The 16681-nt window shown below is 42.4% G+C and overlaps 1 pseudogene; it reads right to left on the bottom strand.

Annotated features, from left to right (window-relative positions):
* Window positions 1-831: 831 nt before the first annotated feature.
* On the bottom strand, window positions 832-15844 carry LOC136404203 (uncharacterized; annotated as a pseudogene).
* Window positions 15845-16681: the final 837 nt, after the last annotated feature.

Raw genomic sequence — 16681 nt, 5'->3', positions numbered from 1 at the left:
GATAGCTCAGTTGGTCCTAGTGTCAGCCTCAGGTGTTAAAAATATCTCGGTTAATTTGAGCATCAGCCCCAGACGGATTGCCAGGTGGACCCTAGTCAGGGTGCATGTAAGAGTCTGTCTTACTATCTTCCCTCCTCTCACTTAACAATAAATAAATAAAAATAATTTTTTCGAAAAGCATAGAAGAGTTCTAGAAACAGTGGAACAACATCAGGACAAGCAGAAGACAGGTACAGGCTCTGCAAATGTAAATCTAGGAATTAATTTTCACATGTACTTCTTAGGTAAAAGAAGTTGATACCTATAGCCAAGACTAGCTGTGACAATAGGAGCTCCAGAAATCTCAACACAGGATGCTGGCTTGATTAACACCCTAGATAAATATTCCCAAACAGTAAAAAACCCTATTGAGGCTGGAGGACTGAAACTTTGATGCATGAAAGAAGCTGTGAGTGCATTAGAAGATTTGTGCAAAGCATGCTGGGACAGAGAGCTGCTGATGGTGGGTACTGACACACCAGCATATATGCTGGGGACGGCCCTCTCCTCAAGCTGGAATGCTGGATGTGGACTTACTCCAGAAGCTCCTGAAAAAGGTGTCTACTTGGGGAGGAGTACCAGGGTTACTTAACAGGTTTTTCTGGAGAAATAGGTCCCAGAGGGTTGGGTAATTTTATGTATTCACCCATCAATACATAATGTTAATGAAGAGTTGCAGAATAGAGGCAGTTATTCCAAGATTTATTTCCAAGATTTATTCATTAGTTGAAGCCTCTCCCAATATACTGGGTCAGCAATGTCCAGAATAATCTCATTGCCTGGTGGTGGGACCTAGTGATGCAGATTGTTCTTGGAAATACGTGGAGCATGATTTTCACAATGAAGTTACCACCAAACCACTGCGTAAGGCCATTCCCCAGCCTTTTTCTGCTCTGTAGTCCAGAAACATTCTTTAAAGGCCAGACAATTGATAAACTTGAGCAGCATGTCAAATATGTCACCAACCACTTCATCTTTATGGTGCTGAAAAGTTGTGAAGGCTCCATGTTAACTCCAGCAATTGACACCCACAGCTGTTCTTCAATATACCTTTCTACAGAAAAAAATATATTTATCCTAGTCTGACCAGGCAATGGCGCAATAGATAGAGCACTGGCCTGGGAAGCTGTGGACTCAGCCTTCAAAAGCCTGAGGTCTCCAGCTTCAATACAGATTCATGTGGCTTGAGCGCAGACTCACCAGCTTGAGCGTGGGGTTGCTGGCTTGAGCATAGGATCATGGACATGACCTCATGGTCACTGGCTTGAGTGCTAAGGTCACTGGCTTCAGCTGAGCCTCAAGGACAAAGCACATATGAGAAGCAATCAATGACAACTAAAGTGCCATAGCTATAAGTTGATGCTTCTCATCTCTCTGCCTTCCTCTTTGTTTGTCCCCCTCTCTCTCTCTCACTAGTATATATATATATATATATATATATATATATATATATATATATATATGTGTGTGTGTGTGTGTGTGTGTGTGTGTGTGTGTGTGTGTGTGTGTGTGTATATATATATATATATTCATTTAAAATAGCTGTGTAAGTGACTTTATTCTCTTCTCGGTCTTTAAACTTCTTGTAGTACTTGTCCATGAAATTTCCATGTAGTAACTGGAACTCGTCATCCATGATAATGTCTTCTAAAAATCCAACCACGTAATAAAATTCTGTGTCAGAGGCAAAGGAGGAAGACAGTATAAAGCTCTTTTCCTCTAGGTCAGCGATTTTCAACTGATGTGCTGAAAGAATTTTTAAAATATTTAATACTTGACTATTTAGTCATGGGCACTGACTTCTTTTTATTTCTTAGATTGTCCAATACATAAATGACAACAGCGAACACAACAGCCATCAGGAAGATAGAGTTTTATTCTGAGCCGGAGAGGCAGAGAGATTGGGGGCAGGGAGGGAGAAGCTGAATTAAGGCAGGCACAATCAGATGCTGGGTTAACAAGGACTGCCCACATTACTTGGCTTGCGATCAACCTGTGCAGGCAGTGCTCACCTTACAGCACCCACTCCAGTGGTGCATGCTGAGCGCAAAGTACTCAGCTCTCACCAGGAGGTGCAAGCTCCATCAGTGGGTACTTCACCTACGAAGATTAGGCCACATGGCACCGTGCATTTGCCACAGCCATTGCCAGCACTCTAGCATGCTCTGTGCAGTGTCAGGGAAAACAAAGGTGCCCACCCCCAGCATTCCAGATCCCACTTCTTTCCCCACACAGTAGGAAGAGGGCAGTGGCAGGCCCCATACAGCTGACTCTTTGGGGCTACTCTCTCTGCTGAGAAGTGAAAGTGCTCTGCATCTGATCCTCCTGGTCTCCGAGATGTGGGGAAGAATGACCGGAAACCAGAAACCGCCACAGCTAAAACTGTAAAGCCAGCTACAAAGCAGCCTCTACAACACACCCTACCCACCAACATGACTGCGGCCCTGCCTACATCACTACCATAGAGGAAGTCTGTGCAAAGAATTTCACAGAGCCAAAACTTGTAGTAAAGTAACAACTAGTGGGGAAAAAATTGCTTCTTGTTAGGGTTCTTAATAACACAACTCTCAAATGCCATTAAGGAAGAAATCATACATCATGGAAACACAAGAGAGAAATATAGTTCAAATAGATAATGAAAAATCTCCATTAAAAAAAAATCTCGCCTGACCTGTGGTGGCGCAGTGGATAAAGCGTCGACCTGGAAATGCTGAGGTCGCCGGTTCGAAACCCTGGACTTGCCTGGTCAAGGCACATATGGGAGTTGATGCTTCCAGCTCCTCCCCCCTTCTCTCTCTCTGTCTCTCCTCTCTCTCTGTCTCTCCCTCTCCTCTCTAAAAATGAGTAAATTTAAAAAAAAAATGCCTGACCTGTGGTGGCGCAGTGGATAAAGCATTGACCTGGAAATGCTAAGGTCGCTGGTTCGAAACCCTGGGCTTGCCTGGTCAAGGCACGTATGGGAGTTGATGCTTCCAGCTCCTCCCCCTTCTCTCTCTCTGTCTCTCTCCTCTCTCTCTCTCCTCTCTAAAATGAATAAATTAAATAAAATAAAATTTAAAAAAAATCTCAATTACATGGAAACTTTGGAGTTAAATGACATAGAATTCAAAATTGAAGTTCTAAAAGAACCTCAATGAGTTCCAAGAAAACACTGATAGGCAATTTAACGAACTCAGAAACAAATTAATGAACAAAAGAGAACTTCACCAAGGAGACTGAAACTTAAAAAAAAAAAAAAAAACAAACAGAGTGGCAAGATGGCAATGGAGTAGGTGGATGTTCCAACTTCTACCTCCCAGAACCAAAGTGGATTACAACTTAATTTTAAAAATAATCATCTGGAAAAACCAACTTTGGGCTAAACCGAGAAATCTATGACCAAAGATCACCAAAGAAGCCAACACTGAGACTGGTAGGAAAAGTGCAAACATGGAGAGGGCTGCCCAGCACATGGGAGTGAGCAGCTGCCTAGAGGGACTTGCATGGTGGGGGGTGGGGGGAGAGTTCCCAGAGAGGGGAGTGTCTTGGGCCCCAGGACCGAAGTCCCAGCCTGAAGATGCTTATGGACAGTATTTAGCTGTAAAACAAGTCAGGATAGTGTTTGCGAGAAAGAGACAGATTTTTCATACCCCAGGTTCGTCTTAAAGGGACCGTGCATAAAACCTCTTTCACAACCACTCACCCAGGGCTCTTGGGGATGGGGAGAGCTGAGATGACTGGAGTAGCAGGAAGAGAGTGTAATCTAGGAGGCACAGGGAGAAACACTTTGAGAGACAGCCACGCTAAATACTGGGCTGAGTCACTCCCCAAATCTCAAGTGAATATTTTTCCTAGAACCAGCAATACCAGCAAAGGGATGCAGGTCACCAGCAAAACGAAAGCAATCCTGCTGCAGTCAGAGCAAAGAGTCGCTTAGAAGCAGGGAGGCTTCAGGGATACAATGTTGAGTGCTGAGGTCTGAGCTACATCGCCACTCCCACACTGCTGAGCGCTCACCGGAGGTTGGGCAACAGCAGGACGCAGGAGCATATACCGGTCCATGGGGGCAGAAGCCCAGAATGGCTGCAACTGCAGCCCAGGCATGTGAATGCAGTCCTGCCTACGGGAGCAAGGCAGAAGCCAGGGAGTTGGCAGAGGCTTGTTGCATCAGCTCACTAGCAAAGTCCCAACTGCAGAGGGTGAGGCAAAAACTGGGGAGCCAGCCGAGGCTTGTGGTCCCAGTGCATGAGCACACTCCTGCCCACAGGGAAGGGATGGAGACCAGTGCTAACAAGGCTTGCGCTGGGCATGCAAACGCAGTCTTGCCCGCAGGTGCAGGGCGGAGGCCAGGGGCCAGCCATAGTGGGGGTCCAGGCGTGTGCCCGCAGCCCCACCCAGGGAGGTGAGGTGGAAGCTGCAGTGATCACAGCCGCGGGCCAGTGCTGGCAACACCAGTTCACCAACATCCAAGGCAGTGGCAGGAGTGGTGGTGGGCTTGCGAACAGACCACACCTCAGGACACAGAGGCCACACCCATTGGACTCCTTTGGCCACACCGTTCTGAGGGCTAAAAAAGTAAAATAAAAGAAAAAAGAAGGCTGGATAAAATAACACCTGAGGCTAAGGGACAAGCCACATCCAACACCTTACCTAATCCCTGAGTACTGAACTCAAGAAGTAGCCACCAATAAAGGAGGTAGAAAGTGGATCTCAGGGGAACCTGAACATTTAAACAAACATCCTGCAGGCCAAAAGTAGATAAAAGCCAGCCTAAGGTGATATTAACAATGGCACCTGGGCTCAGCAGAGGCAGAAACAGGATCTGGATCACCTGTTGCTCCAAAAAGGTAGATAAGGGTCATTCATAGGTAACAATCTCCAATGTTCTGTGCCATGCTCCAGCCAAGAAGGTCCAGAGAGGGAACATCCAGAGGCCAGATACAGACAGCATCAGTTCAGGACCTAACAACCCTTGTTAGAGTGACATCTTAAGGAAAGTCTCCTCACACCTGACCCAGTAAAGATATAGAAGACGCCGATACAAATAGCAAAAAGAACAGTGACCAGACAAATAGCCCACAGAAGTTTACAAACAGCAGCTGATGCCAACCCAAGAAGTTCTAAAAACAACACAACTGGAAACTGGAGGCAGACAAATACCAACCCTAGACTCAGTGAGCTACACAAACAACTAATCCAAAGGAGAAGTCTATACACAGACAAAATGAGAAGGCAGAGAAATACAACCCAAATGAATCAACAAGAGAAACACCCAGAAAAAGATCTGAATGAAATGGAAATAACCAAATTACCAGATGCAGAGTTTAAAATAATGATTGTTAGGATGCTCAAAGATCTTAGAGCAACAATGGATGGACATAATGAGCACCTAAATAAAGAGATAGCAAGCATTAAAAAGGACATTGAAATCATAAAAAAGAACCAGTCAGAAATGAAAATAACAATATCAGAAATGAAGACTACACTAGAAGAAATAAAAGCAGGATGGATGAAGCTGAGGACCAAATCAGTGATTTAGAGAACAATATAAATGAAAGCACAGAAGCAGAGCAGCAAAAGGAAAAAGAGGCTCAAAAAGTCTGAGGAAACTATAAGAGAACTCTGTGACAACATGAAGAGAAATAACATTCGCATCATAGGGGTTCCTGAAGGAGAAGAGAAAGAACAAGGGATAGAGAACCTGATTGAAGAAATCATAGCTAAGAACTTCCCTAAATTAATGAAAGACAAAGTCACACAATTTCAAGAAGCACAGAGAGTACCATTAAGGATGAACCCAAAGAGGACTACACCATGATATATCATAATTAAAATACAAAAGAGATAAAGAAAGAATAATAAAAGCTACCAAGAGGAAAGCAGTCAATTACCTACAGAGGAGCCCCCATAAGGATGACATCTGATTTCTCAACAGAAACATTAGAGGCCAGAAGGCAATAGCAAGAAATATTCAAAGTAATGCAAAACAAGAGCCTACAACCAAGACTTCTCTATCCAGCAAGGCTATCATTTAAAATTGAAGGAGAAATAAAAAGCTTCCTAGACAAAAAAACAAAAACAAAAACAAAAAAACCTCAAGGAATTTATTACAACCAAACCAATGCTACAAGAAATGTTAAGGGGCCTGCTGCAAACAGAACAAAGGGCGGTAAAATCTAATAGAAGAGGAATGTAGAATTAAAGAATAAAATGGCAATAAACAACTACATATCAATAATAACTTTAAATGTAAATGGATTAAATGTTTCAATCAAAAGACATTGGGTAGCTGTGTAGTTAAGATTACAGGGCCCGTACATATGCTGTCTACAAGAGACCCGCCTCAAAACAAAAGATACACATAGAATGAAAGTAAAGGAATGGAAAAAAATATTTCATGCAAATGGAAATGAAAAAAAAGCTGGAGTAGCAATACTTATATTTGACAAAATAGACTTTAAAACAAAGGCTGTAGTAAGGGATAAAGAAGGTCGCTACATAATGATAAAGGGAGCAATCCACAGGAAGATATAACCATTATAAATATCTATGCACTAACATAGGAGCACCTAAATACATAAAGCAGATTTATATGGGCATAAAGAGCGAGATCAACAGCAACACTATAATAATAGGGGATATCAATACCCCACTAACATCATTGTATAGATACTCAAGAAAGAAAATTAACAAAGAAACAGCAGACTTAAATGACATACTAGATTTGAATTTAATAGATATCTTCAGAACCTTTCACCCCAAAGCAGCAGAATATACATTCCTTTCAATATACATATGCTAATGGTACATTCTCTAGGATAGACCACATGTTAGGACACAAAAGAGTTCTCAACAAATTTAAGATTGAAATCATATCAAGCATCTTCTCAGATCACAGTTGCATAAAACTAGAAATCAACTACAGTAGAAAAACTGAAAAACACTCAAACACTTGGAAACTAAATAGCATGTTATTAAATAACGAATAGTTGTCCCTGGCCGGTTGACTAAGTGGTAGAGCATCAGCCCAGTGTGTGGATATCCTGAATTCGACTCCCAGTCAGGACACAATAGAGAAGCTCCATCTGCTTATTTACCCTTCCTCCTCTCTTTTCTCTCTATCTCTCTTTTTCACTCCTGTAAGCCAAGTCTCCATTGGAACAAAGTTGGCCTGGGCGCTGAGCATGGCTCCATGGCCTCCACTTCATGCACTAGAATGGCTTCGGTTGCAAAGGAGTAATGACTAGATGGGCAGAGCATCACCCTCTAGTGGGCATACCTGGTGGACCACAGTCTGGCACATGCAGGCGTTTGTCTCTCTGCCTCCTTTCTTCTCACTTCCAGAAAAATACAATAAATAAACAAATGAATAAATAACAGGTTAACAACAAGATCAAGGAAGAAATAAAAACTTTCCTTGAAACAAATGAATATGAACATTCAACATCTCAAAATTTATGGGACAAAGCAAAAGCAGTCCTGAGAGAGATGTTTATAGCATTACAGGTATATCTTGAGAAGCAAGAAAGAACTAAAAAAAAAAAACATAACCCTGCATCTAAAAAAAACTAGAAAATGTACTACAAATAAAGTCCAGAGGAAGTAGAAGGAAGGAAATAATAAAGATCAGAGTGGAAATAAGTGACCTACAGACTAAAAAACAGTACAAGGGATAAATGAAACCAACAGCTGGTTCTTTGAAAAGATAAATAAGATTGACCAACCTTTAACCAGACTCATCAAGAAAAAAAAGAGAGTGGATTCAAATAAATAAAATTAGAAATGAAAGTGAGGAAGTAACAACTGACACTGCAGAAATACAAAAAATTTAAAAAAATACTTTGAAAATCTACATGCCAAAAAATTGGACAACCAAGAAGATATAGATAAAATTCCTAGAATCATAAAATTTTTCAAGAGTCAATCTTGAAGAATCACAAAACCTAAATAGACTGATTACAACTGAAATTGAAATAGTTATCAAAAAACTCCTTGCAAACAAAAGTCTTCGACCGAATGGCTTCACAGGAAAATATTACCAAACATTTAAGGGAGAACTAACACCTATCCTCCTCAAGCTATTTCAAAAAATTCAAGAGGAGGAAAGATTTCCAAGCTCTTTTTATGAGGCAAGCATTATCCTGATTCCCAAACCAGGTAAAGACACTAGAAAGAAAGAAAACTATATCACTGAAGAACTTAGATGCTAAAATTCTCAACAAAATATTAGCAAACTGGATCCAACAATACATGAAAAAAATCATACATTATGATCAAGAGGGATTTATTCTGGGGATGCAAGGCTGGTACAATATTTGCAAATCAATAAATGTGATTCATCATATAAACAAAAGGAAGGAGAAAAACCACATGATAATTTCAATAGATGCAGGAAAAGCATTTGATAAAATCCAGCACCCATTTATACTCAAAACTCTCAGCAAAGTGGGAATACAGGGAACATACCTCAACATAATAAAGGCCATCTATGACAAACCCACAGCCAACATCTTACTCATGGGCAAAAATTAAAAGCAATCTCCTTAATCAGGAACAATGCAGGGATGACCCCTTTCACCACTCTTATTCAACATAGTGGAAGTCCTAGCCACGGCAATGAGAGAAGAAGAATGAAAATATATCCAAATTGAAAAAGAAGAATTAAGCTATTATTATTTGCTAATGACATGATACTGTACATAGAAAACCCTAAAGTCTCAGTCAAAAAGCTACAGGACCTGATAAAAGAATTTGGCAAGTGGTAGGATATAAAGTTAATATTCATAAATTAGTGGCATTTTTATATACAAACAATAAAGGGTCTGAAAGAGAAATTAAGGAAACAATGCCCTTAACTATTGCAACAACAACAAAAAAATAAAGTACCTAGGAGTAAATTTCACTAAGGAGGTAAAGACTTTGTACTTGGAAACTTGTAAGCATTGAAAAAAGAAATCAAGGAATATACAAACAAGTGGAAGCATATACCATGTTCATGAATGGAAAGAATAAACATCATTAAAATGTCTACATGACTGGAAGCAATCTATAAATTCAATGCAATTCCTATTAAATACCAATGGCATACTTCAAAGATATACAACAAATATTTCAAAAATTTACACGGAACCAAAAAAGACCATGAATACCCTCAGCGATCTTGAAAATGAAGAATAAAGTGTGAGGTATTACACTTCCTTATATCAAGTTATACTACAAGGCCATTGTAATCAGAACAGCTTGGTACTGGCATAAGAACAGGCATACAGATCAATGGAACAGAACAGAGAACCCAGAAATAAACCCACACATTTATGGTCAATTGATATTTGACAAAGGAGGTAAGAGCATACAGTGGAGTAAAGACAGTCTCTTTAATAAATGATGTTGGGAAAATTGGTCAGGTACATGCGAAAAAATGAAACTAGACCACCAATTTACACCATTCACAAAAATAAACTCAAAGTTGATAAAAGACTTTAAGTCGTGAAACCATAAACATCTTGGAAGAAAACATGGGCAGTAAACTCTCTGATATCTCTTGTAGCAATATTTTTGCTGATTTATCTCTATGGGCAACTGAAATAAAAGACAAAATAAACTAACAGGAGTATATCAAACTAAAAACCTTTTGCACAGCATAAGACACTATGAACAAAATAAAAAGACCAACCACACAATGGGAAAACATATTCGCCAATACGTCTGATAAGGGGTTAATAACTAACATTTATAAAGAACTTCTAAAACTCAACACCAAAAACAATCCAATTAAAAAATGGGCAAAAGAACTGAATAGACATTTCTTCAAAGAGGCCATATAGATGGCCAAGAAGCATATGAAAAAATGTTCAATGTCACTAATCATCAGAGAAATCCAAATTAAAACCACAATGAGATATCACCTCACACGTGTCAGAATGGTGCTCATTAACAAATCAACACACAATACGTGCTGGTGAGGGTGTGGAGAAAAGGGAACTCTCCTGTACTGCTGGTGGGAACGCAGACTGGTACAGCCACTGAATATAACACCATCACTCCCCACCCCCATATTCCTATTTATACCCTCTTGTCTTCCTCTCTCTTACTCCCTCCCCCCATCCCTCTGGGATTTGCTGTCCTGTTATCTGTATCTATCTGTTATGTATATATAATTTCACTAATCCCTTCACCTTCTCTGATCCCATTCCCTCATCCCCTTCTCTCTGACAGCTGTCCCTCTGGTCCCTATAACTCTGCCTCTACCTCTATTCTGTTTCTCAGTTCACTTTGTTCATTACATTCCACATGTAAGTGAGATCATATGATATTTGTCTTTCTCTTCCTGGCTTATTTCACTTAACATAATATGCAGGGCCATCCATGCCATCGCAAAAGGTAAGATTTCCTTCTTTTTTAGGGTCACAAACCACACCATTATGTATATGTACCACCACTTTTTTTAATTCACTCATTCACTTACAAACACTGGGGATGTTTTCAGATCTTGGCTATTATCAACAATACTGCAGTAAACATGGGGCAGAGGAATATCTTCTTTTGAATTGGTGTTTAAAATTCATAAGATATAGTCCTAAAAGTAGAATAGCTTTGTCAAAAGGTAGTTCTATTTATAATTTTTTGAGGAAACACCATACTGTTCTTCACAGTGGCTGCAATGGACACTTCAATCCATATAAACACAATTGTAAAGCCAGTAACCACGGCCACCAACAGAACTGCCTGGTCCATGCAGGTTCGCATTTAATTCAGACAGATGGTAATAGAACAACAGAGCCAAGAACTGGTGGGCCATTACCTTTAATCCTAGCTCGCACCCGGAGGATGAGAAATACACACAGAGGGAAAACACTTCTCTTTCCATTCAGGGCTCCCAAAGCCACTGACTCTTCCAAGTATTCCTAAAATCAAAGGTTTCTATCTCACCAGCCTTATTCACCTCTGTTCCCCATCTCCTTCTCTCTGCACAAACTGGCTTCTTCTTCAGCACTCTGCCATCTTGGCTGCTTTTCCTCTGCAATGCTAATTTTAGGAACTGAGAGAGAGAGCCCCTGGTCTCCCTTATTTTATAGTTGTAAGGCCAGGGGCTGCCATCGTGGCCATTCACATGCAGGTTCTCACTGAATTCGGACAGACAGTAATGAGACAATGAAGCCAAGAACTGGTGGGCTATTACCTTTAACCCTAGCTAGCACCCAGCGGGCAAGTAAAAACACACACTGGGCTCCAAAACCCACTCATTCAGTGATCACAAAGCTACTGGCTTATCTGAGTTTTCTAGAATCAAAGGTTTCTAGCCTTATTCACCTCTGTTCCCCATTTTTTCTCTCTGGACAAACTCTGCATAAACTGGCTTCTCCTTCAGCACTCTGCCATCTTGGCTGCTTCTCCTCTCCTCCATGTGGCCTTTATCTGCTCTCCTCTCTGCTCTCCTCCTAGAACATAATCCCTCTTCCCCCAGAACAATGTGATCTCTTCTTTTAAAATCTTTTTCCGTGAAAGCCCTCCCCTAACAACATTAATATAATCACGGCCATCCCAAGCAAGGGCAATTAATATCATCACCTGGGTGACAGGCTTCCACATGGGCAGCGCCATCTTTAACAAATTAAGCATAATATATTTTATCTGCCCAAAAATAGTGTAGAAATTAAAGCTGTTAAGCCAGTATACAAATAAGAAAGTCTCTGATACAAAGCCACTCATCTGAAAGATAAATGGGATTCCTCATAACATTCCTCATGGGATGTTGCACCACCCCACATCATGCAACAGTCAAGTGGGGAAAGCTTAGTGTTGTGAAGATCTTAGTATTAAAAGGGTGGGAAAAGCTTAGTCTTAAAACAGCCTTAGGCTATAAGGACTCTGCCTGCTTACAGCCTGTCCCCCACACACAATGCAAACTATAAGCGAGCAAACATATACATCATATTTTCAAACTTATTTGACCCAAAACAATAAATTAAAATTAATAAAAAATTTTAAAAGTAATAGAAAAAAGAAAAGAAATGGTGAGAAAGTATGAATAGGCAATCCTCCCTAAAAGACACACAAATATCCAACAGATATATATGAAAAAAATGCTAATCTTCACTACCTATTTGAGAAATGCAGACCAAAATTACAATGAGATACCACCTCATACCTGTTAGATTGTGTATTATCAACCAGACAGATAATATCAAGTGTTGGAGAGGCTGTGGCGAAAAAGGAACCCTCATTCACTCTTGGTGGGAATGCAAATTAGTACAATCATTATGGAAGAAAATATGGTGGCTCCTCAAAGAATTAAGAATAGAACTACCATATGACCCAGCAATCCCTCTACTAAGTATCTACCCTCAGTACTCAAAAACATTGGTACATAAAGACACATGCAGTCCCATGTTTATTGCAGCATTATTCACAGTGGCCAAATGTAGCCCCAGCAAGCACTGATAAGATTGTTTAAAGGGAGAAGTTGATTACTATAGCCATTTTCCTGAATCCATTCTAGGCAAATTTGACCCAGGCTCTGCTAATTTGCTTGATGAGCAAAGACACGAATAAATACGATGAGGCTGCAGAGGGCTAGGCTCTCAGTCCTAGAGGCTGGGAGTCCCCTGTTCCCATCTATTCTCTATGTTGTGTCTTGTGTGTGTTTTTTCTTAAGTCCAGCAGCACTGTATGGCTAGTATCCATGGCCACCATCACAGCCACCTGGCCCATGCAGGTTCGCATTGGATTCGGACAGTCAGTAAAGAAACAACGGAGCCAAAAACTGGTGAGCCATCATCTTTAATCCTAGCTTGCACCCGGCGGGCAAGTAAAAACACACACTAGGCTACTAAACTCACTCATTCAGTGCTCACAAAATAACTGACTTATCCAAGTTTTCCTAGAATCAAAGGTTTCTAGCTCACTAGACTTATTCACCTCTGTTCTCCATATCCTTCCTTCTCCCTGCACAAACTCTGCACTAACTGGCTTCTCCTTTAGCACTCTGCCATTTTGGCTGCCTCTCCTGGCCTCCTCCACGTGGTCTTTCCCTGCTCTCCTCTCTGCTCTCTCCTCTCATGCTAATCTCAGAAACAGAGAGAGAGCAAAATCCCGGTCTGCCCCACTTTGTAGTGCAGAAATCAAAACCTTTAATCCAATATACAAAATAGGGAAGTCTCTAATACAAAGTCACTTATCTGAGGCATGATGGGATTGCACCACCCCACATCAAAAAGGGTGGGAAAGACTTAGTCCTAAAACCAACCCCCAGGCTACAAGGATCCTGCCTGCCCACAGCCCACCCCCAACACACATTAATATAATTATGCCTATTCCAAGCATAAGGGCAACTAATATCATCACCTGGGAGACGGGCTTCCATGTGGGCAGTGCCATCTTTAACAAAGTGAGCATTGATAGATATGTAAATTCCAAACTGCTGTCTTGTGTTCTGCTTATCTGTCAGACCTCACCCTTACTGGATGTTGGGCGGATAAAATGTATTATGCTCACTTTGTTAAAGATAACACGAGGAGGCAGTCGCCCAGGTGATATTAATGTGTGTTGGAGATCGTTGAACCTGGGGCTTGGTTTTGGGATTAAGCCTTTCCCACCCTTTTTACTGTAGGGCGGTACAATCCAATCATACCTCAGAGAAGTGACTTTGTATTAGAGACTACCCTATTTTGTATATTGGATTAAGCTACACTATAAAATGGGGGCAGAACGGGACTTGATTCTTAGTTCCTGAGGTTAGCATGAGAGAGCGGAGAGAGTAGAGCCAGCAGCTAAAGGAGGCCACGTGGAGGAGGCCAGGAGAAGCAGCCAAGATGGCGGAGTGCTGAGTGAGATGCCAGTTTGTGTAGAGTTTGTATCTGGGATAAGGAAGGAAATGGGGAACTGAGGAGAATAAGGTTGGTGAGCTAGAAACCTTTGGTTCTAGGAAACTCGGATAAGTCAGTGGCTTTGTGAGCACTGAGTGTGACTGGGTTTTGGAGCCCAGTGTGTATTTTTACTTGCCCGCCGGGTGCAAGGTAGGATTAAAGGCTATGGCCCACCAGTTTTTGGCTCCATGGTTTCTTTACCGACTGTCCGAATCCAATGCGAACCTGCATGGGACTGGCTACTCTGGTGGTGGCCCTGGCCGTGACTCCTGGCTTTACACTGGACTATTGCCCCTGAGACAGAGGAATTCCAAGAAACTGGCAAGCCCCCCAAGGAGGAGCATTCTGGACATACCAGAACTTTTGCCTCAGTATCCCCTCAGGCTCTCCCAGACACTATATAATTCGCCCCTAGTCTGTAACTGGTGCTCTTCTCCCCCGGAGAAGTGCCCGGCAGGGTTTCTTTCTTTCTTTCAATAAAGCCTGTTACTCTGGTCTTTCGGACTCCCATGGATTCCAACATTGGTGCCAAAACCCGGGACAGGGTACTAACTGCCTGGACGATCCCTCTTTGCTGTCCAAACTTACAACCAGAAAAGCAATGGGCAGTGGCAGCTCGTCCCGGGCTTACTCCCTGATTCTGTTTGGACGTGTAATTGTAGGTTGATTGGCCAGCGATCTCTCCCTGTCCTGAACCCCTGCTGGACCAGAGAAAGGTAAGGAGTTTCTCCCTTTCCCTTCCCCGGTTGGCCTTCAAATTTCTCTCTAAAAACACCCCTTCCTGGTCAGACGGTTTTGACTTCGGGCCCCATATCTACGAGTGGTCTGCCTCTACTCCTTTATGGACTTCTACGAAAGTCTAAGTGCCTAGCCAGGCCACTCTCCTACATCCCGGGATCTCAGCCTTGGGGTGACGACCTCTTGTCTGAGACTCTCTTTCTGTGGAGATTTTCTCCTCTCCTCTCGAACTGTGACTGAAGGCGGGACGCCCCCTTCTCTCACCAGTATCCTCTACTGTGGGCTCCTCCCAGTCCAAACCATCCAGCCAGACTCCTCTTGGAATACGGGCTCCTCCCAATCTCAGGCCTCAGAGACTACTCCTCTACTCCTACGGGACTCACCGGACTGTCTGAAATTCACAGTTTGGGAAGTTTCTACTCTGAGTGGCTAGTTTCTACAGACTTTCTTAAAAGTCTAGGCATGTAGCCAGGTTGCTTTATACTACCATTACAATATCCTAAGAGATCTTGACAATTTCTGCCACTGGACAGGGAGGGCATCAGAAATTCCTTATGTGCAGGCTTTTCTTCTCCCTTCTCTCCTGTCCTTAATTTCTGTGCCTTCTGTTCTACATGCAGGCCATTTTGGCCAAAGAAATCTCACCTAAAACCTCCGCTCCTAATCTTTCCTTCTCCGCGGACTCCCAACTCTCTCTCCCTCCTGCCTGACCCCCGGGGCACCCCTCTCTCGGGACCCCTCTCTAGTCCCTCAGCAAACCTCTTTTGCTGGAGTCTCTTCCCTCCAGAAAGCCCCCTCCCTTCACTAAATCCTGTTTTCTCATTCACCAGTTTCTCTTTCTCCTCCCCTGCTGGTCGGGGGCCCCTCCCTTCTCCACTGTGTTCTTAAACCCCTCCTCCCTCCTTACAGACTGGCACCTCTGTCTCTCTTTCTTCTTTGACCCATCTCCCCACCCCACTGGCTTCAGCTATCTCTTTTTCTTCTTCAACCTATCCTTACCCCTCTTCAGAGACTGACTGTGCCTTCCACTAACCCTCGTCCCCTCCCCTCTCCTCAGAGCTCTAAATCTTTTTGACTCCTCTGACCACGTGGCACCACACCAGTACTTTGCCCTCCTCCTCCTCCTGCAGATTCTGACCCTCCTTCTTTCCATCCAGCTGCTCACACTGTCCATCCGTCTGCTTTCTCTCTTCCTCCCCTCTATGCTGGCAACTCCCTGCCATCTCGAAAAACTTAAAAAAAACAAAGTCATCTATTGAACTGTGTTAGTAAGTAATCTGTCTTGTCTTTTTTTTTGTCAGAAAATATCTCTAGTATAATTTGAATTGAAACAAGTAAAGCGTGCTCATTTAAATTTCTTAATTCATAATATGTGAAGTCTTTGCTTAATGTGTAACTGTGTCTGTTTCTAAGGCCTTAAACCAATAATTACCCACCTCAAAAACCAGGCTTACTCATCCCCATGGACTTTCCCTGCAATACCCCCATCCTTCCTGTTCAAAAACCTTCTGAGGTTTATCACCTCATACAAGCCTTACACCTAATCAATGAGGCAGTAATTCCCCTCCATCCAGTAGTCACTAATCTCTACAGGTCCTAGACCTCAAGAATGCCTTCTTTACCATTCTTTTACACCCTGTCTTTTACTTTCTGTTTACCTTTATCCGGACACTAATGCAGCCCAGCAATTTACGTGGACTGTCTTACCCCAGGGGATCAGAAACAGCCCACACCTGTTTGGGCAGGCACTAGCTCATGATTTAGCAGCATGCAATCTCAAAACTAGTACTCTCCTACAATATGTAAATAACCTACTCCTCTGTAGTCTCTCCCTGCCTGCCTCAAGGAGACAAAGGAGACACACCACCACCCTTCTTAACTTCCTCGCCATGAGGGGATATTGTGTCTTCTCTGCTAAGGCTCAACTTCATTCTCAGTCTGTAGTCTATCTAGGCATTGCCTTAACCCCCACCACCTGAGGTCTCACCCTAGATCGAACTCAGACCCTCCACAGTCTCCAACCACCTACCACCACAGATCAAATCTTTTCTTTCCTTGGT

Source organism: Saccopteryx leptura, chromosome 4, assembly GCF_036850995.1.
Source record: "Saccopteryx leptura isolate mSacLep1 chromosome 4, mSacLep1_pri_phased_curated, whole genome shotgun sequence".
NCBI lineage: Eukaryota > Metazoa > Chordata > Mammalia > Chiroptera > Emballonuridae > Saccopteryx > Saccopteryx leptura.
Note: the sequence above shows the minus strand (reverse complement) of the source record. Positions and strands in the feature narration are given on the sequence as shown.